Source organism: Pongo pygmaeus, chromosome 10, assembly GCF_028885625.2.
Source record: "Pongo pygmaeus isolate AG05252 chromosome 10, NHGRI_mPonPyg2-v2.0_pri, whole genome shotgun sequence".
In the NCBI taxonomy this organism is placed as follows: domain Eukaryota; kingdom Metazoa; phylum Chordata; class Mammalia; order Primates; family Hominidae; genus Pongo; species Pongo pygmaeus.
Window position 1 is genome coordinate 29241883 of NC_072383.2, and position 23247 is coordinate 29265129.

The 23247-nt window shown below is 35.8% G+C and overlaps 1 pseudogene; it reads left to right on the forward strand.

Moving 5' to 3' along the window:
- Window positions 1–16456: 16456 nt before the first annotated feature.
- LOC129010684 (intraflagellar transport protein 57 homolog) lies at window positions 16457–17151 on the forward strand (annotated as a pseudogene).
- The last annotated feature ends 6096 nt before the right edge of the window (window positions 17152–23247 follow it).

Sequence of the window (23247 nt, forward strand, 5' to 3'; positions counted from 1 at the left end):
ATTTTCTTTATTTGGTCAACCATTGATGGACACTTGGGTTTGTTCCCCGACTTTGCTATTGTGAATAGCACTGTGATAAACATGAGGGCAGGTGTCTTTTTTACACTTCTTTTCCTTGGGTAGATGCCCAGTAGTGGGATTTCTGGGTCCAATGTAGTTCTATTTTTTAGTTTTCTGAAAAATCTCCATACTGTTTTCCATAGATGTTTAACTAATTTACATTCCCACCAATGGTGTATAAGCATTCCCTTTTCTCTGCATCCATGCCAACATCTGTTGTTTTTTTAACTTTTATTAATAGCCATTCTGACTGGTGTTAGATGATAGCTCAGTGTGGTTTTAATTTGCATTTCTCTGATGATAGTGATATTGGACATTTTTTTCATGTGTTTGTTGGCTGCTTGTATTTCTTCTTTCGAGAAATGTCTGTTCATGTCCTTTGCCCAGTTTTTAATTGGGTTGTTTGTTTTTTCTTGTGAAGTTGAATTCCTTGTAGATTCTGGATATTAGCCCTTCATCAGATGCATATTTCGCAAATATTTCTTCCCGTTCTGTGGGTTATCTGTTTACTCATAATTGGTTCTTTGGCTGTGCAAAGGTTTATAGTTTAATTAAGTCCCATTGTCTATTTTTGTTCTTATTGCATTTGCTTTTGAGGACTTGGTCATAAATTCTTTGCCTAGGCCAATGTCCAGAAGAGTTTTTCCTAGGTTTTCTTCTAGGATTTTTATAGTTTCAGGTCTTACATTTCAGTCTTTAATCCTTCTTGAGTTAATTTTTGTATATGGTGAGAGATACGAGTCCAGTTTCATTCTTCAGCATATGGTTTTGATAGGGATTTCTTAAGCTCGACCAGCATGTTTTTAAGTATATAAGTGGAGGGAGATTATCTCTAGAACACAGGGACAAAAGAATCAAAACACATGACCCTTGAGCAGTGGTTTGTAGTTCTCCTTGAAGAGGTCCTTCACATCCCTTGTAAGTTGGGGAAATAAAAGAGGATACAAACAAATGGAAGAACATTCCATGCTCATGGGTAGGAAGAATCAATATCGTGAAAATGGCCATACTGCCCAAGGTAATTTACAGATTCAATGCCATCCCCATCAAGCTACCAATGACTTTCTTCACAGAATTGGAAAAAACTACTTTAAAGTTCATATGGAACCAAAAAAGAGCCCGCATCGCCAAGTCAATCCTAAGCCAAAAGAACAAAGCTGGAGGCATCACACTATCTGACTTCAAACTATACTACAAGGCTACAGTAACCAAAACAGCATGGTACTGGTACCAAAACAGAGATCTAGATCAATGGAACAGAACAGAGCCCTCAGAAATAATGCCACATATCTACAACTATCTGATCTTTGACAAACCTGAGAAAAACAAGCAATGGGGAAAGGATTCCCTATTTAATAAATGGTGCTGGGAAAACTGGCTAGCCATATGGAGAAAGCTGAAACTGGATCCCTTCCTTACACCTTATACAAAAATCAATTCAAGATGGATTAAAGACTTAAATGTTAGACCTAAAACCATAAAACCCTAGAAGAAAACCTAGGCATTACCATTCAGGACATAGGCATGGGCAAGGACTTCATGTCTAAAACACCAAAAGCAATGGCAACAAAAGCCAAAATTGACAAATGGGATCTAATTAAACTCAAGAGCTTCTGCACAGCAAAAGAAACTACCATCAGAGTGAACAGGCAACCTACAAAATGGGAGAAAATTTTCACAACCTACTCATCTGACAAAGGGCTAATATCCAGAATCAACAATGAACTCCAACAAATTTACAAGAAAAAAACAAACGACCCCATCAAAAAGTGGGTGAAGGACATGAACAGACACTTCTCAAAAGAAGACATTTATGCAGCCAAAAAACACATGAAAAAATGCTCACCAGAGATAGTTTGTTATAATTTCTGTTCTTTCACATTTATTGAGGAGAGCTTTACTTCCAAGTATATGGTCAATTTTGGAATAGGTGTGGTGTGGTGCTGAAAAAAATGTATATTCTGTTGATTTGGGGTGGAGAGTTCTGTAGATGTCTATTAGGTCTGCTTGGTGCAGAGCTGAGCTCAATTCCTGGGTATCCTTGTTGACTTTCTGTCTCGTTGATCTGTCTAATGTTGACAGTGGGGTGTTAAAGTCTCCCATTATTAATGTGTGGGAGTCTAAGTCTCTTTGTAGGTCACTCAGGACTTGCTTTATGAATCTTGGTGATCCTGTATTGGGTGCATATATATTTAGGATAGTTAGCTCTTCTTGTTGAATTAATCCCTTTACCATTATGTAATGGCCTTCTTTGTCTCTTTTGATCTTTGTTGGTTTAAAGTCTGTTTTATCAGAGACTAGGATTGCAACCCCTGCCTTTTCTTGTTTTCCATTTGCTTGGTAGATCTTCTTCCATCCTTTTATTCTGAGCCTATGTGTGTCTCTGCACATGAGATGGGTTTCCTGAATACAGCACACTGATGGGTCTTGAGTCTTTATCCAATTTGCCAGTCTGTGTCTTTTAATTGGAGCATTTAGTCCATTTACATTTAAAGTTAATATTGTTATGTGTGAATCTGATCCTGTCATTATGATGTTAGCTGGTTATTTTGCTCATTAGTTGATGCAGTCTCTTCCTACTCTCGATGGTCTTTACATTTCGGTAAAAATAAAATGGTGCTGGGAAAACTGGCTAGCCATATGTAGAAAGCTGAAACTGGATCCCTTCCTTACACCTTATACAAAAATCAATTCAAGATGGATTAAAGACTTAAATGTTAGACCTAAAACCATAAAAACCCTAGAAGAAAACCTAGGCATTACCATTCAGGACATAGGCATGGGCAAGGACTTCATGTCTAAAACACCAAAAGCAATGGCAACAAAAGCCAATATTGACAAATGGGATCTAATTAAACTAATTTAATTAGATCCCAGCAAAGGAAACTACCATCAGAGTGAACAGGCAACCTACAAAATGGGAGAAAATTTTCGCAACCTACTCATCTGACAAAGGGCTAATATCCAGAATCAACAATGAACTCCAACAAATTTACAAGAAAAAAACAAACAACCCCATCAAAAAGTGGGCGAAGGACATGAACAGACATTTCTCCAAAGAAGACATTTATGCAGCCAAAAAACACATGAAAAAATGCTCACCATCACTGGCCATCAGAGAAATGCAAATCAAAACCACAATGAGATACCATCTCACACCAGTTAGAATGGCAATCATTAAAAAGTCAGGAAACAACAGGTGCTGGAGAGGATGTGGAGAAACAGGAACACTTTTACACTGTTGGTGGGACTGTAAACTAGTTCAACCCTTGTGGAAGTCAGTGTGGCGATTCCTCAGGGATCTAGAACTAGAAATTCCATTTGACCCAGCCATCCCATTACTGGGTATATACCCAAAGGACTATAAATCATGCTGCTATAAAGACACATGCACACATATGTTTATTGCAGCATTATTCACAATAGCAAAGACTTGGAACCAACCCAAATGTCCAACAATGATAGACTGGATTAAGAAAATGTGGCACATATACACCATGGAATACTATGCAGCCATAAAAAATGATGAGTTCATGTCCTTTGTAGGGACATGGATGAAATTGGAAATCATCATTCTCAGTAAACTATCGCAAGAACAAAAAACCAAACACCGCATATTCTCACTCATAGGTGGGAATTGAACAATGAGAACACATGGACACAGGAAGGGGAACATCACACTTCGGGGACTGTTGTGGGGTTGGGGGAGGGGGGAGGGATAGCACTGGGAGATATACCTAATGCTAGATGACAAGTTGGTGGGTGCAGTGCACCAGCATGGCACATGTATACATATGTAACTTACCTGCACGTTGCACACATGTACCATAGAGCCTAAAGTATAATAATAATAATAAAAAAAGAAAAAAAAAAGAAAAAATCAATGAAAAGATAGTCATAATAAGAATTTTAAAATAGAAAATAAAAATAAGTAATAAGAATAAAAAAAAAAAAAAAGAAAAAATGCTCACCATTACTGGCCATCAGAGAGATGCAAATCAAAACCACAATGAGATATCATCTCACACCAGTTAGAATGGCAATCATTAAAAAGTCAGGAAACAACAGGTGCTGGAGAGGATGTGGAGAAGTAGGAACACTTTTACACTGTTGGTGGGACTGTAAACTAGTTCAACCCTTGTGGAAGTCAGTGTGGCGATTCCTCAGGGATCTAGAACTAGAAATTCCATTTGACCCAGCCATCCCATTACTGGGTATATACCCAAAGGACTATAAATCATGCTGCTATAAAGACACATGCACATGTATGTTTATTGCGGCATTATTCACAATAGCAAAGACTTAGAACCAACCCAATTGTCGAACAGTGATAGACTGGATTAAGAAAATGTGGCACATATACACCATGGAATACTATGCAGCCATAAATAATGATGAGTTCATGTCCTTTGTAGGGACATGGATGAAATTGGTAATCATCATTCTCAGTAAACTATCGCAAGAACAAAAAACCAAACACCGCATATTCTCACTCGTAGGTGGGAATTGAACAATGAGAACACATGGACACAGGAAGGGGAACATCACACTTCGGGGACTGTTGTGGGGTGGGGGGAGGGGGGAGGGATAGCATTGGGAGATATACCTAATGCTAGATGAGGAGTTAGTGGGTGCAGTGCACCAGCATGGCACATGTATACATATGTAACTAACCTGCACATTGCGCACATGTACCATAAATCCTGAAGTATAATAATAATAAAAAACAAACAAACAAACAAACAAAAAAACACATGACCCTTGCTTCCCCAAAATGAATTTCCAAAATATTGAGAAACAGCATATGCACATATGAACTAAATAGCAAAAGCAAACATCTAGCAATGTAAGCCACGCTGCATATTGATTACTGAAGAAATGGAAAATAAGGACAAAGAACGGGAATCTTCAGGGAAATTTTTCTCATGAAGGGAAATTTTTAACAGGTCTTAAGGAAGATCATAGTAATTACACTTCAGAGGTTGCAAATTTATGGCCCATGTTTTGTTAGGCCAGCATGATGTTTTAAAAAACAACTTAGATTTGAATGCCTGTATATGAAACATGCCTTTTCCAGTTTAGCCACCCTTGGTACCACCACGTAGTGTTTTATTCCATCATTTACTCTATCATGAGTATATTGTTTGCCTGTTACCTGAGTACATTTAAATTTGTAGCTCCTAGATGTAAGCTGTCATAAAGTAGTGGGCAATCATTCATTCTTGGGATACCAGTATGTGCAAAGGCAAAGAGATGTGAGCCATAAATGTGTGTGTGTGAAATAGGGATGAAATAGAAATTGTCCTATATGAAGCTTAGAGACTGTTGGTGGAATTACAATAGATGAAAAATGGTTAGTTTCAGAAGGACCAAGTGATTGAGACCTATAATTAATAGTCCAGAGAATTTGAATTTTCCCCATTAAGCAGTTGTCTGCTACTTTAAGTTCTTGGGTTCAAGAGTTATTTGAGTCACTTAAAAAAAGATATTTGCCTGGTATATAATGGTTAAACTTGATTGAAGAGAAGGATATGACCTTGAAAGCTTTGCAGTACTCTAGGTAGGAGATAATAGTTTGGATAAAGGGGGTAGTTCTGGAGGTGAAAAAAAACATAGAAAACAGAATGTCCTGACAAGTAAAAGTGTTAGAGAAGAACTACACAGAAATAAGTTATGAAACTACTGCTTCCACAGAGAGTAAGAAAATTGGTGAGAAATGGCAGGATCTAATGTGCTGTTACAAAGGTGGCAAAATAAATAAAAGCTGGTTTTCATATTAGCACACAGCAGCTCACAATCCTGTTCATGGGTTTATTGCCTTCCAGCAGTTACTCACAGCTCTAGCTACTTGACTGTGCCTCTTGTCAAGAAAGAAATAGCAGCCATATGGGGTCTTCTGTATTTTATTCATTAAAGCTTCTTTTATTTGTTGTTTTAATGTATTTAATTCACTAAATTATTACAGATGTTTTATATTACAATGCTAATAAGAAAAATACGAAAAGATACCCAACTTCTTTTAAGCCTGGTAGAAGTGGAAACATTTTTCCTTCTGCCTGTTCAAGTTTCAGTTGATCCTTACTGAAAATGCTGACTTAAAATGGATGGTCTCTAACAATTTTAAGTAGTGAGAAAGGGGAACAAATTATAAGTGACATTTTGAAGAAATCATTATACATTCTGCTTTGAGAAAGTTCAAGACATTGAGAATTTGGAAGCCTCATGAAGAGCCCACAAAGTGCATTTTTTTTCCCTAGTATCTTCAATACTATTTGAGTACATTAAATATATAGAAATGCTTATAGTATGTTAGCATTTTTTGGTTGTATTTGTTGAAGTGTGTGAAAATCTAAGAACCAGCTTTTGTGGATGGGTTTCGTGGGAAGTACACTTCATGTTGAACAAAGGGAAATAGTCTTCCCAAGCAAGCACTGCATTTATGTGTGATTCATATATGTGGATTAGACCACTTAGGAATAAACACAACAAAGAAAAGAAACTTTCCCTCTGGGCTTCATGATTTATATGAATTAAATTTGTCACTGTTAAGGTAGATCCAGAAGGCTCACTTAAGATTGTATTCTCTGAACCCTGGGCTGCATTAAAGCTTATGATACAGCCACAGGTAACTATGTTAGATTTTTCTTTGAATTTGTCTTCTAATTGGAGCCCTGTCACTGCAGAAAGCAGTTTAAATTTAATTAAGGAACAGGAAACTCCCAAGTCTAATTTTGTCCCTGAGCTGCTGTATGGGTTGTCTCTCAGGACTTTAACAGCTGTTGAGTGAAGGTTTGTGAGTATCTACTAAAGCATAACCCAGTGAAACATCACAATCACAATCTAGCATTGTGGCTTCTTTCTACATAGGATAACTCCATACACACTGCATTAAACCATTAGACTCCTGCTTACTTTGATGCTGTTTTTAAGGGTACCTTCAAATAAGGGCCAAATTTAATAATAATATAAATTACAACTCAAACAAATAACTCAATTTTCCTTTCTTCTAGTCTAGATGTCATTTTCCTAATTGTTTTTGGTGCTAAATCCTCCCAAAATAATCAGCTCATCTGAATCTACAGAGAAAAACTGAAATGCAATTAAATTAGAAAATGCATACAAAAAATCTTTGCAAAGAGTTAGGAAATTTTAAAATATTATCAAAGTACAATTTCAACAAAAACAAACTTCCCAAGACACGTTTATAAATTTCTCTAAGATTGATGCCAAGAGGATAGCAGAACTCTCCTTCCTCCATTAGCTCCTTGGAGCAGGCACAATACGCATTCATTTTGAACAGATTGCCTGCGGAGGCAAGAGCTTCACAAGGTACTGACATGGGAGACTTGCGCTAACATTAAATAAAATTTACAGGGGCCATTGGTTTGGGCTGAGCTCCTGCATTAGGCCAACAAACCAAAGTAAACTGGAGTTACTGATGCTGAAGTTCCACACCATCGAGTCAAAACTAAGCTGTTTATCTGATCTTCTGAAAAACCAGGAGAGAGAGAGATTTAATAGCAAAATCCCCAAAAGAGGCCCATTTTAGCTGGCATGATAAGGAAGTCCCCACTGCTTTAACCTTTACAAGGAAAGTAGCTGAAACGATCAATCCCTTTTTGCTCTGTTTCTGCTTTCTTCAGCTATTTTCTGCCTATAAAGCCAAACTCTCCTGCTCAGCTCGTTGGAACACTCATTCCATTTTATAGAATGAAGTGTTGCCTGTTTCTAGAATTGCAAATTAAAGCAAATTTGAACTATGTTTGTTATAATTTTGTCTTTTGACACTAACCATGGATGTTCAACTTTTTTTGGTGGAAATTATATTTGCATATAGAAGAGACATAAAATATAATTAGTAAGCATTCTCAAATTGCCAACAATACTAACACTTTTAAAAAACTAGCAGTTTTATCTCAAATGAATAAAACATTGGGATAATTCTGTGAAATCTTTCACTCCTCTTCCATGTATGTTGCTTTGAATAAATACAACTTAAGAATCTCCCTAACATATTGTTACCATGTTACTATGTGCTGTAAATGCAGTAGTCTTAAAGACCAAATTCTAACCACAACCATGTATTTCCTTTGTTTTATATATTTAAGTCAGGCACTTAACATGGCTTTAACATATTTCCTTTGTGGTTTAATTTCCTTTGTGATTATTTATTTTATTTAGTGGGAGTGTAAAAATGTCCCAAGGACCGAAAACAAATTGCAGCTCCTTTTTAATATAGGCACTAAGAAGTACTCTGTTACTTTGCTTTTGGGTCAATATTAAACTTTCAGGAACATTTTGGGTAAAAAATGCAGCAGTGAGACATTTACATTTTCTTAATAAAACACGGGAGACTACATTCACGGGCATTCTTTCACACTCTCTTGGGCCCAAGTCTTATAATGAACAAGGAATGAGAAAATATGGACTCTTCAGTGTGCAACGCCACTCAGCAGCTCATAATGGCTCCCTGGAGATATAGAAGGATTCCTGGAAGTATGAAGAAGGAAAGGTGAACTAAATCATCAGGGCAGGACCCCAGGGTCGCTATGGGCTTCCTAACCGTGCAAAGAGAGATGTGTATCCAGCTTGTAAGTGCTAAAACTGCAAAGAGGTTTTTCACTCCAAATTTACTATCGAGCCTATTAATGTGTGTTTGCTTTGGGCACTTCAGCTTACACCTTGATAGCGAACAGGTCTGTTTTAATGGTACGTGTAATTTTCAATTCTCATTAAAGGTGTGCTTCTTAAGACAGGAGTTTTTGTGGGTTTTTTTGTTTTGTTTTAATATTCACTTACCTGTTCATTTAGTAAGTAACAGAAATATATTCTCTTATGCTTTGGACTTTATGAACATAATGTACTCATCAAATTTTAAAATGCATCCTACTAGAATATCCTTTTATTTTACCTGGGACTTAACAAAACTTTAACACCTGGATAAATTTAGAGTTCTTTTGAACTAAATGAAATCACTCAATATCTAACAGTTACTTTACAGCTGTTAATAGTTTTTAACAACTTTTTTCAGTTGCCCAGAAGGAGGAAAATGTGGTCCATTTCACCTCCTTATATAAAATAAAATGAATTTCAATGGGAACAATAGTTTAAAAAAGGGAAGGCCGGGTTATTTTCATAGGACGAGCATTTCAGTTAATTAAAAAACTAAGAATCATGCTTAAATTAAATCATTTTCCTTAAATTAAAAATAAGAATACCCTAAGAAATAGATAAAAAATGAGTAATGATTTTCTTCCAATTCATATTTTCATTATGGGTAGAGAATATATTTTGAAATGACTTGGAGAAGTGTTTTCCTAAAAACATTTATTATCTGAATCACGAAGTGCAATTTTCCTAAAATGTAATAAAAGTCAACATTGTGTTAAATTAATGGTAAAGAGAGACACATAAAGACAATTTTAAATAGTCTGTCTTTTTTTAAGAGGATGTAGTATAGTCAAGAAAAGAAAGACATAATTATAATAAATATTATTCTGAAAATATACAAAATTATTAAACAAAATCAGATACTTTAAAAGCTGGTTTAAAAAATTTAATATTATTAAAACTTTCAGAAGTTCTTTTCTTCACCCAAGAAAGTTATGATCACAATACTGCTTAATTTGTGAGGACGTGTTTTACTACGTAAACAAATAATTGCATACAAGCATGATTCTGCGGTTCAATTCACAATGTTTAAGACCAACCATGCTGATTTAAATGAAAATATTTCCCTAATGAACCCTTATTAACTTTCTTTTTTCATAAAACATGTGTTTCCACTACTTCCAAAGGTCTGGTAGTCTGGTAATCGTTCATGCAAATGAAAAAAAAAAAAGTATGTTTTCCATACATGCATAAGTTGTTCCACAAACATCTGGTAACGAAATTTTGAAAGCTGCTAGATTCTGAGCCAGCCCAGGTGTTCACTACAACATCTCTAGAACTAAGAAATTACTCGCAGTAATTTGTTGCAACTCGTATTGGCATTTTTACGGTTATGATGAGGCAAAGGGTGATGACATCATGTACTAATGTTACGAAGGTGCTGTGAATTCAGTGTGAAAATTCCATCAATGAGTGATTGTTACTGAAATTGACTACATTGGTGGCCATCACATGTTGCCAACTGAAACATCTGGGCACAAAGTTAGCAGTGGCACACCTTGTAAATAACTTAATTGAAATTAATTGCCAGAAGTTTGCAGCACTGTAGGTAGTTAATAAGTACCATTTCTCATTCTTCTGCAATGTTTTGGGCTTAAAAATCTTGTATTTTTAAATTCTGTTGTAGTAGCTTGCGACGAAAGTAAAACATGTAGAAAATGTATGATGAAACAACAAGACCATAAGGAAATAAAAAACATTATGTAAGGAAGAAAACATTCAATCTTCTATACCTTCTTTCATTAATAAAATTTTTTTCACAAAAATAATTTTTAAATTTATGTATAAAACCATTTTTCAAAAGAGGAATAATTTGAATAGAAGAGGAAAATGTTGAATAATTAGATATAGGTCTCCATTTGTCCAGAAACAAATGTCTAGTATTTTTCCCCAGTTGTAAATGTCAAGTGCTTGTTGTGTTGATAAAAACATTTGAAATTATTATCTATAATAAAACCACACATTTGAAGAGACCAAAAGGCTGTTCTACGGAAAAACCTGGAAACTAAGATTAAGAAACACAGGTCTTATTTTTGCTGTACAGATTCTTACACATTTAGAATAATTTTTTACTCAGCCTCTTCATACCTCATAAATGCAGAAGAAGGTAGCCAAAAATATAGACTGCAGCAAAGACGTTGCAGTCAACACAAATGAATTGTTGTGTGACTAATGTAGTATTGCTCAGCCTGAGAAGCTGTTCAGTAAATATTAACATCAATTCCTTGTTCTTTCCTTCTTAGCTCCCCTTACCTTTGAATTTGTGCTTCTTAAAAAAAGTTTTGTGAATGTAAAGCTGTTTAAAGATACTGAATGTCGATATTTTAAAACTGGCTTGAAACAATGAAAACCCAATTAATAAACTAAAGTTTATATTTCCCTTGAAAGTACCACAACTTATATTGACATACTATGACATAAACTTCCATAATGCCCTTAATATTTCTGAAACTTATATATAAGATATTTATTTTTTTAAATATTATTTTGTCCTGTATGGTCAACATGAAGATCCATATGATTAACCTGTTTTAGAGTTTAATACTAGGAAGAAGTTTTCCTAACTGGTATGATTCTTTTTATTATATTTAAAAACCCGTGTAACTAAAAAACCCTGTATATTTTGGCTTGACTATGAAGGTCAAAGCTAATTTTTTTTTCCTTAAGTCAATAGCTATCCTGAGGCCAGGCCTTCTGGTACAACCAAATTGCCTTTTCTGCCCTTTCCCTTTTATATTTCTTGAATTTTGTGCTTTTACCTTTGCTTCAATCATTAGTTATATCTGTTCTCTATATAAATTAGATGGGGTTTAAATAATACATACTCTAGAACACCTAGAACTGTCAGTTGGTATTCTCTCATATAAAATATTTATGATTCAAAAAGTCTATTCTTCCCAGAGCTGTGGAATATTTCATATCTGAATTTTTTGCTCTTTATAGCTCATTATAGAAAAAAAATCACACTTTATAACAAGAATATTATATTTTGTTTTTGATAAGAGTCTCTTACGTTTACAAATTAGCTTTTCATATAACCACACAACCTAGGTTTTACAAAAAAATATTTAGTTTCTTTTTCTGAACAGAAAAAAAAACCTTCCATCTCTTCATAGAAGTAATGGTGGTACTTTGTCATAATGGATGTATTGTTCAGGCAGAGTGAGTTACATGCGCTATCCAAATGCAAGAAAGGATTTGATTTAATCTTTGCTTTTGTTAGGAACACGCATGGAGAGTATGGGCAAAGAAGCAGTTTTCACTTATGGTTCTAATCTTAAATGTTTGAATGCCTGTAAGTTTCCTTGAGGATAATATTTTAATGGTATCTGAGCAAATTAAATAGAATGGAGAATATGTGGAAGGAATGGCAATTAACAGAGTCATATGAAATCAATGACAGTTGATTTTTAATCACATTTCCACTTGGCTAGTTTTCACTACAAATGAATTTATTTTATAACAAAAATATATAAATATTTTGGAGTTGCATACAGAGCTATATGATTTTAGGGTCTATCTCCATGGTTTAAGGAATAAAATAAGTTCTAGTTCTTAAGGATCTTGCTATTAATAACAACAACTACATGTATTAAAGCTATACAAGAGTTTAGAGGAGAACAAATGAGTCAGGGATTTTGCTAATTAATTGTAGAATTGACAATTTAGCAAGGTTGTTAGGAGACAGTCCTGAACAGCAGTAGAAATAAAGAGCAGGATGTATAAAAATGCTGAAGGGTCAAGCTAAAAAGTATTTCTCAGAGATAAATGAACAGTTCTAATTCTTGTTTTGGTGTAGCATTTTTCTTGCCAATATCTGCATACTCTAGGAGCAAGTAAATTCTTTAACTAGTTTTTTGAATCCAAAGCACTTGCAATGGCTTTGAGAAGGTCTTATTAAAAAAAACTGGTATGTAGCGGCCAGGCGTGGTGGCTTACGCCTGTAATCCCAGCACTTTTGGGAGGCCGAGGCGGGCAGATCATGGGGTCAGGAGATCGAGACCATCCTGGTTAACACGGTGAAAACCCGTCTCTACTAAAACATACAAAAAGTTAGCCGGGCGTGGTGGCGGGCGCTTGTAGTCCCAGTTACTCGGGGACTGAGGCAGGAGAATGGCGTGAAACCGGGAGGCGGAGCTTGCAGTGAGCAGAGATCGCACCACTGCACTCCAACCTGGGCAACAGATGGAGACTCCGTCTCAAAAAAAAAAGTAATAATAATAAAAAAATAAAAAATAAAAACACTGGGAAGTGGCAAGATTAATAGCATGGGAATGGATTATAAAGATCCATCCTTCACTCAACTAATTTGGCAGCAACCATTATGCTTCAGGTCCTCTGCCAGGATCTAGGAATACAAGACCGATAAGGCTACTACTGCCTCATCCTGTAATTAATATTCATAATAATGATCTTAAGTTGTTGAAAAAATATTAAATTACATTAGCTAAGTTTTATTTTAAAAGACTGAGAAGTACAGAGACAACAAGTTGACTTACGGTGTTAAAAGTCAAGTTAATGGTTATGCTTGGTAGAAATGGGGGATGGGTAGTGAAAGAAGGGATCACAAAAGAGGCTTTTGAGAATCTGGCAGTGTGTTTCTTGACTGTGTGTGGGTTACAGGTGTGTACGTGAGTGTATTTGCTTTGTGGGCATTCGCTGACTTGCACATTTGGGATTTTCACACTTTTCTGAATTTTTACTTTAATAAAGATTTACATAAAGTTGAAAAAAAAGGCAAGGAAATATTTCACAGGTAATTGAAAGACATGTCTTCCTTTCCTTTTTCAGCCAAGCTTCTTCAGCTTTTTCTAACTCCTGAAGCCACTACAACGTTCCAATAGATTCCATCTGACAGTCCAGTGATCCAGCTCTCTCTAAGATTGCTAATGACAGAATCACCATCTCCATGGCCACTCTTCAATCCGTTCCTGTGCTGGCTCTGGTCCCTTTGATGCTTTGGCTATTCTTTCCTTTTGAAACTTTCTCCTAATTTGGCTTTGGTGACGCCGCACTCTCGTAGCCTAATTCTAATTATTAAATTGTTGCTTCTCAGCCCCCATTGCTAGATTTTCTTCTAACCACTTCTTAAATATTGGTGTTCTGGGTTCTACCCTCAGCCTATGCTCCTCCCTTCTTTCTGGTTTTAACTACGGTCCATCGATAATGCTCAAATCCGTATCTCCATCTCCAAACTTAAGATGCACTTTTATATTTTGAATTGTTTACTTGGCATTTCCACCTACTTTTCTTTTAAATAACTCAAACTCTGTAAGTTCCAGCTGAAATTATTGTCCAAATGTCAGAATTCTGATTTTCATCAGCTATTTCCTGTCTCAATTAGCAATCTATCCTTAGCCCAGTCATCCAAGGTAGATATTTGTGAAAAATTCTCTTTCTGTCATTTTTCTCTCTCAATCTCCACATAAATAAACCACCATGTTTGTAATTAATACCAATTAAATAATTTTCAAATTTACCCTCTGTTCTCCATTTTGTTGAAGTAGGTTTAGTTTGGACCCTCATTTTCTTTTTTTCTCCTAGAATATTTTTTATATCCTCATAAATAGGTCCTCTGTCTAAGATCTGGACATCCCTCTTGTCTGTTATTCACACTGCTGCTATAGTCATCACACTGCTGCTATAGTCATCACACTGCTATCAATACTATATATAGCACAATTCAAAGAGCATTTCCTGGTTAGGACGGCAGCATGAACACAGCTGTCTAAAATCTCAATTAACATCTTCCTATTGAAATTCAAGAATGGTTTAACCCCAATATCAGTACTAGAAACTATGGAAGGGTACCATTGACCTGTCACAACACTCGAGATTCCTAATAGTTTTAGGGCAAATGGAGCCATGCTGAGGAAAAAGTCAAGAGAAACTGCTCTTATGAAATAACAGAGGAGGCCAGGCGCAGTGGCTCATGCCTGTAATCCCTGCACTTTGGGAGGGCGAGGCTGGTGGTTCACCTGAGGTCAGAAATTTGAGACCAGCCTGGCCAACATGATGAAAACCCATCTCTACTAAAAATACAAAAAATTAGTCAGGCGTGGTGGTGGGCACCTGTAATCCCAGCTACTCAGGAGACTGAGGCAGAAGAATCGCTTGAACCCAGGAGGCGGAGGTTGTAGTGAGCCGAGATTGAACCACTGCACTCCAGCCTGAGCAACAAGAAAGAAACTCTGTCTCAAAAAAAAAAAAAAAAAAGGAAAGAAATAACAGGAAAGATATCAGAGGCAAGTCTATAAACTGAGATAATGGAAAGTAATCTTTTAAAAAAGGACAAAATTTAAAAGTGGTTGAATGAGAAAAGGGAAGATTTAATAAACTAAAAATGGAATGGGTTTTTTAAAAAGTCTTCACAAGAAAAGAAGCAACATTGCAGAAAATAAAATTAGTTTTCAGAAGAAAAAGGGTGGTGAGACAAAGGGATGAGAACAAAGATGATAGATCTATATTTTTGCCATCATAAGCAAGAATGTAAAGACCATTCTTATATATAAATCTTTGCATGTTATCTTCTTATTTCTTTAAAAAAGTTTTAATTGTAGAAATACTTGGTCATAAGTTGTGCACTTAGAAAAAATCTGCAATGTGTTATCAAATTACCTTACAAAATGATTATATAGATTTATCTGTTACCAACAGTGTTTAAAAAATATGAAAGATGGCCAGGCACAGTGGCTCATGCCTGTAATCACAGCACTTTGGGAGGCCGAGGCAGGCAGCCCACTTGAGGTCAGGAGTTCAAGACCAGCCTGACCAACATGGTGAAACCTTGTCTCTGCTGACAGTATGAAAATTAGCTGGGCGTGGTGGCACGTACCTGTAATCCCACCTACCTGGGAGGCTGAGGCAGGAGAATTGCTTGACCCCATGAGGCAGAGGTTGCAGTGAGCCGAGATCACACCACTGCACTCCAGATTGGGCAAGAGAGTGAGACTGTGCCTGAAAAAATAAAAATAAAAAAATAAATAAATACATAAATAAATAATACAAAATATAAAACCAAATTCCCTCATATTCAATTTCATATAACTATTGTAAAATTTTAAATCCTTATGTTGCTATATTGTTTTAAATTCTATTAATGTTTATCTTCAATATTTGAAAATATACATCTCAAAATTTGTTGACAGTTGCATTAAGTTTGCATCAGCAATTCTGTTATTTAAATTGAACTCACTGTTGAACTGCCTTTGGTACTCTTCCCAATTCCTTTTTTACTATCATTTCTCCTTTCTTTTATTGTTTATTTTGATGCATCTCTTATTGGGCTGGGACACCTCTTGATAAATTTTTCATTAAGGATATTTGGGTTTTTATCCATAATATGTACACCCATATTCCTCTTCCTTGGTTCCCTTAAGCCTCTAATTAACAATTGTATCTATAGCCCAATTTTCTTTAGGAATAATCACATTTTACATAAGGTATACCTACATTGATAACTCCTAGATGTTAAAATATTCAATGAACATGAGTTTAAGAAAAAAAATGAATATTTGGGTGGTATACTTTCTGAGCCATACATATAAGAGAATGTTTTTCTGTTGCCATCATATGCAAACAACAATCTAGCTGGGCATGACTTTTGTTCTTTTTTTATGGTCTCCTGACATTGCAGAGCAGAAGTCAAGGGCTACCACTCCTCGTTAGAATTTGCCAATAAGAAGCAAGTGCTTCTTTCTGCAGCCAAATACTGCAGAAAGGTGCAATGGATCAGAGAATCCATGTTGACCAAATGCACCAGCACAAAAGTGGAATTGAATCTTCTCTAAAAGAGATCAAGAGATTTTTTGACAAACTCCATAATGAAGTTAATAGTTAACTGGAGTGACTCATGCCTGCAGTCTTAGCTACTTGGGAGGCTAAGGTGGGTGGACTGTTTGAGCCCAGGAGTTTGAGGCTGCAGTGAGGTATGATTGCACCACTGCACTACTGCCTGGGCAACAGAGCAAGACTTTGCCTGTAAAATAAATACATAAATAAATTTTTAAAAGAAATTAGTAAGACTTTGGAAAAGATCAGCCACTGTGAAAAGTACATCAACCATCAGCTTGAGCGCATGGTTCAAGAATATCCTGCAGCTCAAACCTAGCTGAGTGATGTAAGGAGCCAGCAGGGAAATGATGGAGTAATTGAAAGGACCAAACTTCTGTCTGAGGGTACAGAAGACAGAACATGTAAAACTGGAAATGGAAGAAAAGTGCAGCAGCATGACTGATGGTGATTCTTTGGTTAAGAGATGGTGATTCTTTGGTTAAGATTAAACAGAGCTTAACAAAACTGAAGCAAGAAACTGTTCAGATGGACATTAGAATTGGTGTTGTGGAACACACATTACTCTAATCAAAACTGGAGAAACCCAGTGTGACTAAGGACATACACGTGACAGTTATTCCAGAATAAGCAATAGATTCATATTAAAACAGGGTTTTTTCATGCTTCTGATTAGTTGTTCTTTATTTCGAATTACATCTCATGTTGCATAGATTTCAAAACATAATTATACCTCTTAAGGCATATTCAATGGGTATTTTTTATACATACACACATATTCCATCATGGTGATTATGGTGGTTAAAGCCTTTATATTGAATATAATGCTTAATAAAATAATTACATTTTTTTAAAAAAAGAAGCACTCAGGAGATTTATAGGGTAGACAGGCATGGTAGCTCACATCTGTAATCCCAACACTTGAGAGGCCAAAGTGAAAGGATCCCTTGAGTCCAGGAGTTTGAGACTAGCCTGAGCAACATAGCAAGACCTTGTCTCTATAAATAAATAAATAAATAGCTAGGCACTGTGGCGTGCACCTGTAGTGTGAGTGCTACACTACAGCTACTCAGGAGGTCTAGGCAGAAGGATCACTAGAGACTAGGAGTTCGAGACTACCCTGGGCAACATAGGGACACCCTGTCCTTAAAAAAAAAAAAAAAATTCCATGCCTGATGATGTGTGCCTGCAGTCATAGGAACTCAGGAGGTTGAGGCAGGAGGATCACTTAAGCCCAGGAGTTTTAGATTACAGTGAGCTATATCACATCACTGCACTCCAGGCTGGGCAACAAAGTGAGAACTTGTCTCTAAAGATGTGAAAATAAAAATACAATTTAAAAATAAATAAATAAGTAAATAATTTCAAAAAGAGAGAGATTTATAGGACACAATAGGAGAAACCACTTCTCTGGAGGCAGTTGGAAACTAACATGAGCAAATATGAGATTCACAGTGGCTGTCATGAGAGTCCTTGACCTGCCATGGTGTTTCAGGCTGAGCTCTTGAGTTTTGAACTTCCTGATCTTTGTTTTTTCAGGTCTTCCAACAGTTGAATAAGCTCATAATTATTATAATAAACTTTGTATCTTAATTACATGAAGTAACTTCTGTTTTCCTGGATGATTACTGATTGATATAATATAGAAAATGTATTTGAAAAATTCAACATCCGATCCTTAGTCAAAAAATAAAACCCATAATAAACTAAAAATAGATATTTAAAAATATGATAATATATTCATTAGGTTCTATCATGTTTAATGATAAAACATTACAGGCATTCCAGCAAAAGTCAGAAAGAGTACATGATGCCTGCTAATACCATTGTTATTTGCTGACGTATTTCTGTAAACTTTAGTCCACGAACAACAGGGTGTAATTACAGGATAGGAGAACAAAATATTCATTATTGTCAGATGTGATTTTCTTTTACTCTATAAAACCCAAATGAATCAAAATCAGTAGAAATTTATGAATTTTTCTTCATGCCAACAAAAACAAAGTTCAGTTAGGAAATGTGGTGGGGAAAATTTACAATAGTAATAATATATATGCACATACATATGTGTGTGCATACCTATTTATATCATGATCAAACTTAACAAATCCATAGAAAGTGCATGAAGTAATCAATAAAACTTTTCTTAGACAAGTTTTGAATAAATGGAAAGACACATCACATTCTTGGATGTTGAAGATTCAGTATTATGAAGGTTCAAGGGCCTTCAGATTAATTTTCACCAAACTAGTCAATTACACTGGTTGTTTCAATTTTTTAATAAACAGCACCATTCAAATTTTCACTCCCTCAACAATGGCATAAAATGTTTATGGTGTCTTTCTAGTGTTTTAAATTAGAAAAAAAAATGGCCATTGTTCTTAGCCTTAAAGATATATAGGTGATTGAAAGACTTAATCATGCTAAAATGCCAATACTATCCAAAACCATCTACAGGTCTAACATAGTCTTTATCAAAATCCCAACAATTTCTTGTCTTACACTGAGTTAGAAAAATTCACCTTAAAATTCATATAGCTCTCTCGAGCCCAGGAGTTCAAGGTTGCAGTGAGCCATGATTATGCCAGAGCACTCCAGCCTGGGTGACAGAGCGAGACCTTGTCTCAAAAACATAAATAAATAAATAAATAAAAAGAAAAAAATTTATATAGACTCTTAAGGGACCACAAATAGCCAAAAAAACTTGAAAAACGAAGAAAGTTGGACATCTCACACTTCCTGATTTCAAAACTTGTTACAAAGCTAAATGAATTAAAACTGTGGTATTGGCATAAAGACAGATAAATAGACCAATGGAACAGAATAGACAGCCCAGAAATAAACTCTTGGATATATGGTCAAATGATTTTCAACAAGGGTGTCAAAACCATTAAATGGGAAAGAACAGCCCTTTCAACAAAAGACGTTGCAAAAACTGGATATTCACATGCAAAAGAATGAAGTTGGAAACTTACCCTATGTTATGGTTTGGATGTGATTTGTCCCCACCAGAACTCATTTTGAAATTTAATCCCCAACATAGCAGTGTTGGGAAGTGAGGCCTAGTGGGAGATGTTTGGGTCATGGGGACTAATCCCTCATGAATGGATTAATGCCTTCCCGAGGGAGTGAGTGAGTCCTCCTGCTCATGGGAATGAATTGGTTCCTGAGAGAGCAGGTTGTTAAACACAGTCTGGCTTCCTCGGTTTCTCTTTCTTGCTAACTCTCTTGCTATGTGATCTCTTTGCCCCACTTCTCTTCAGCCTGAGGCCCTCACCAGATGCAGCTGTCCAATATTGAACTTGCTAGCATACCAGAATTATGAGTTAAATAATCCTCTTTTCTGTGTAAATTACCTTGCCTTACATTGTAAGGTATTCTGTTATAGCAACACTAAGTGGACTAAGACACCTTATATCTTATATAAAATTAACTCAAAATGGGTCAAAGACCTAATGTAAAAGCTAAACCTATAAAACTGTTAGCAGAAACAAAGACACTTCATGATATTGGAGGTGGCAATGCTTTCTTGGACATGATACCAAAACACATGGAAAAAAAGAAAAAAACGACACATTTGGACTACATCAAAATTTAAAACTTTGTGTATCAAAGGACACATTCAACAGAGTGAAAAGACAACCCATGGAATGGGAGAAAAATATTTGCGAATCATATATCTGATAAGCGATTAGTATCTAGTATATGTAAAGAACTACAACTTAACAACGACAAAAACCAACTCAATTTAAAAATGAGCCAGGGTCCTGAATAGATAGATATTTCTCCAAAGAAGATATACAAATGACCAATAAGAACATAAAAAGATGTTCAATGTCACTAATCATTAGGTTAATGCAAATCAAAACTACATGGAGATACCACTTCACACTCATTAGGATGGCTACTATCAAAAAAACAGAGAATAAGTGTTGGTGAGGATGCCCATAAAATGAGCACTGTTGGTGGAAAGATAAAATGGTGCAGTCACTATGGAAAATAGTATAGTGATTCATCAAAAAATTTAAAAAAGAATAACTGGCCAGGCGCAGTGGCTCACGCCTGTAATCCCAGCACTTTGGGAGGCTGAGGCAGGCAGATCACGAGGTCAGGAGATCGAGACCATCCTGGCTAACACGGTGAAACCCCATCTCCACTAAAAAATACAAAAAATTAGCCGGGCGTGGTGGCGGGCGCATGTAGTCCCAGCTACTTGGGAAGCTGAGGCAGGAGAATGGCGTGAACCTGGGATGCGGGGCTTGCAGTGAGCCAAGACCGCGCCACTGCACTCCAGCCTGGGCGACAGAGCGAGACTCCGACTCAAAAAAAAGAATAACCACATGATCTAACAATTCTACTTCTGGGTATATACACCAAAGAATTGAAAGCACAGTCTTGAAGAGATCTTTGCACACCTATGTACATAGCAGCATTATTCACAAGAGCCAAAAGGTGGAAACAACCCAAGTGTCACTGATGGATGGAGGAATGGATAAACAAAATGTGGTATATGCATACAACAGAATGTTATTCAGCCTTAAAAAAGGACTTACTAAATGTGGATGAACCTTGAGGTAAAAAGGTTCTTACTAAAAGAACCTTTTAGTAAAGTCCTCTAGTAAAAAGGACTTACTAAAATGTGGATGAACCTTGAGGACATTATGCTAGGTCAAATAAGCCAGTCAGAAAGAGACAAATACTATATAATTTAACTTACATGAAGAATCTAGAGTAGTCATATTGATAAAGACAGACAGTGGAATGGTGGCTGCTAGGGGCTGGTGGGATGGGGGGAAAGGAGAGTTATTGAATGGGTACGAGTTTCAGTTTTGCAAGGTAAAGGGAGTTCTGGAGACATGGTGATGATGGTTGCACAACAATGTGAATGTACATAATGCCACTGAAGTGTACACTTAAAAACGGTTAAGAAAGTAAATTTTGTTAGGTATACTTTATCACAATTAAATGAACAAATAAACACATGCTTTCATACATAAATACATGAAGATATATTAGATAGATATTTAAGGAAATAAAAACTAGAGATTTTTAATTCTCTTATGCTTTTCAATTTTTAGATAATAATTATAATCTAATTTCCCTAGTACTCCCTTTTCTTCCCTTTAGGATACCAGCCAATGTTGTGAATTTTCCTACTGTCAGAAGTCTTGGCCCAAGATAAACTTTTCACTCCCTCCTTGTTTTCTAAAGGGTGCAGGCATTCAGACAAACTCCTAAAATAGACACTGTCCTTCCCCTCAGATGGCTTAAATTCCTTTAGGGGTATATTAACAAGAGAGGAGGCAATCACAGTACAATGTGGTGGTCTCATCTTCTAAAAGTTCACCTGATGTCCTGAGGGTGCTGAAATCATGAATGCATTAGCACAAGTAGGTGACCAAGCAAAGTGACTCTGATAAATTGCATAAAGCCTTTCAATTCCAATTTGACCAGACATACATTAAAATATAAAGCACAATAGCGCATCAATACTAGAGGCTATTTTTGTTCTAAATAATTATATAGGTATGAGGGCAGGGTGGAGAGAACATGATTAATATGTGGAGGACTCCTCTGTCGTTTACACAGAAAAAAAATTCAAGCTATAGGGTCTATAACTATGGACAAGAGATATCTGTTTAGTAGGTGTTTCAGGGGTCAAGAAAGATATGATTATAAAACTCATGTGGCAAAAATATGCTACTAGATTTTGTTTTTTGGTGACCAAGAAATAAGTCTATGCTACTTATAATATCATATACTTAATTTGAGTAGACAAATTAACAGATGAACTCAAGACAACTCCAAAACTTTCTCCACAATTGATTGAAAAAATTGCCACAAAAGCAGATGATTCAGCTTGGAAAAGTTTCTTTGACAGATTGGTCTCTGGGTTTTGTAACTGTTAACCAAGTTAGGGAAAAATATTACAATATATTTGAGCAAATGGGGCTCCATCACAGCCATTTTCAGTTAATACATAAAAGACGTTTTTATCAGGGAGTTACATGTTATTCTTTTTTTCTTCAATAGGATTATTATCAATTCTTTCAAATGTTCTTTTTTTATTAGAAAGAAAAACGTATAGAACATGATTACATAAGAGAAAGGTTGCAATTGTCTCTGTGTTAAGCAGAAATTTTCCACTTCCTAAAATTAGGGTACATTTACATTTTTGATAACAACTAAGTTTAACAAGCCTTATTTTCCTCAGTGGTGGGAGGACACCTTGCAGCTCCTCCCATTTATTGTGATGATGTAATTGAACTCTGTTAACCTTAAGTGAACAATATAGCCTTCTGATTTTCACTTTTAACAATTGCAAAACATTCTAGTAAACAAAACGTTGCTTCTGTAGACTTTTGAAAGTATCAAGAATAATGAGCCCTCCAAATACATCTGAATTAATTTACAAAAGATGAAAAGATAAGAAACTATTTAGCTTCATACAGATTTTGACTAGGATTTTTTTATTTAAGATTTTTGGTAAACATACCAATTTCTTTCCCGAATCTCCTTCGCCTGGGTCCTGTATTTCAATGAATGAAGTCATCGTCCTCCTACATCAGCGCAAAACCTCAGACTATGTTTTGACTTCTTTCTCTCTTTACCCCACCCACATCTACTTAGTTTTTACTCATACCAATTCTACTTTTAGAGAATCCCTTGCTTGCCTTCTTTATTCAATCTCAAAGACTACAGGATTAATGAGATACCTTTTTAACA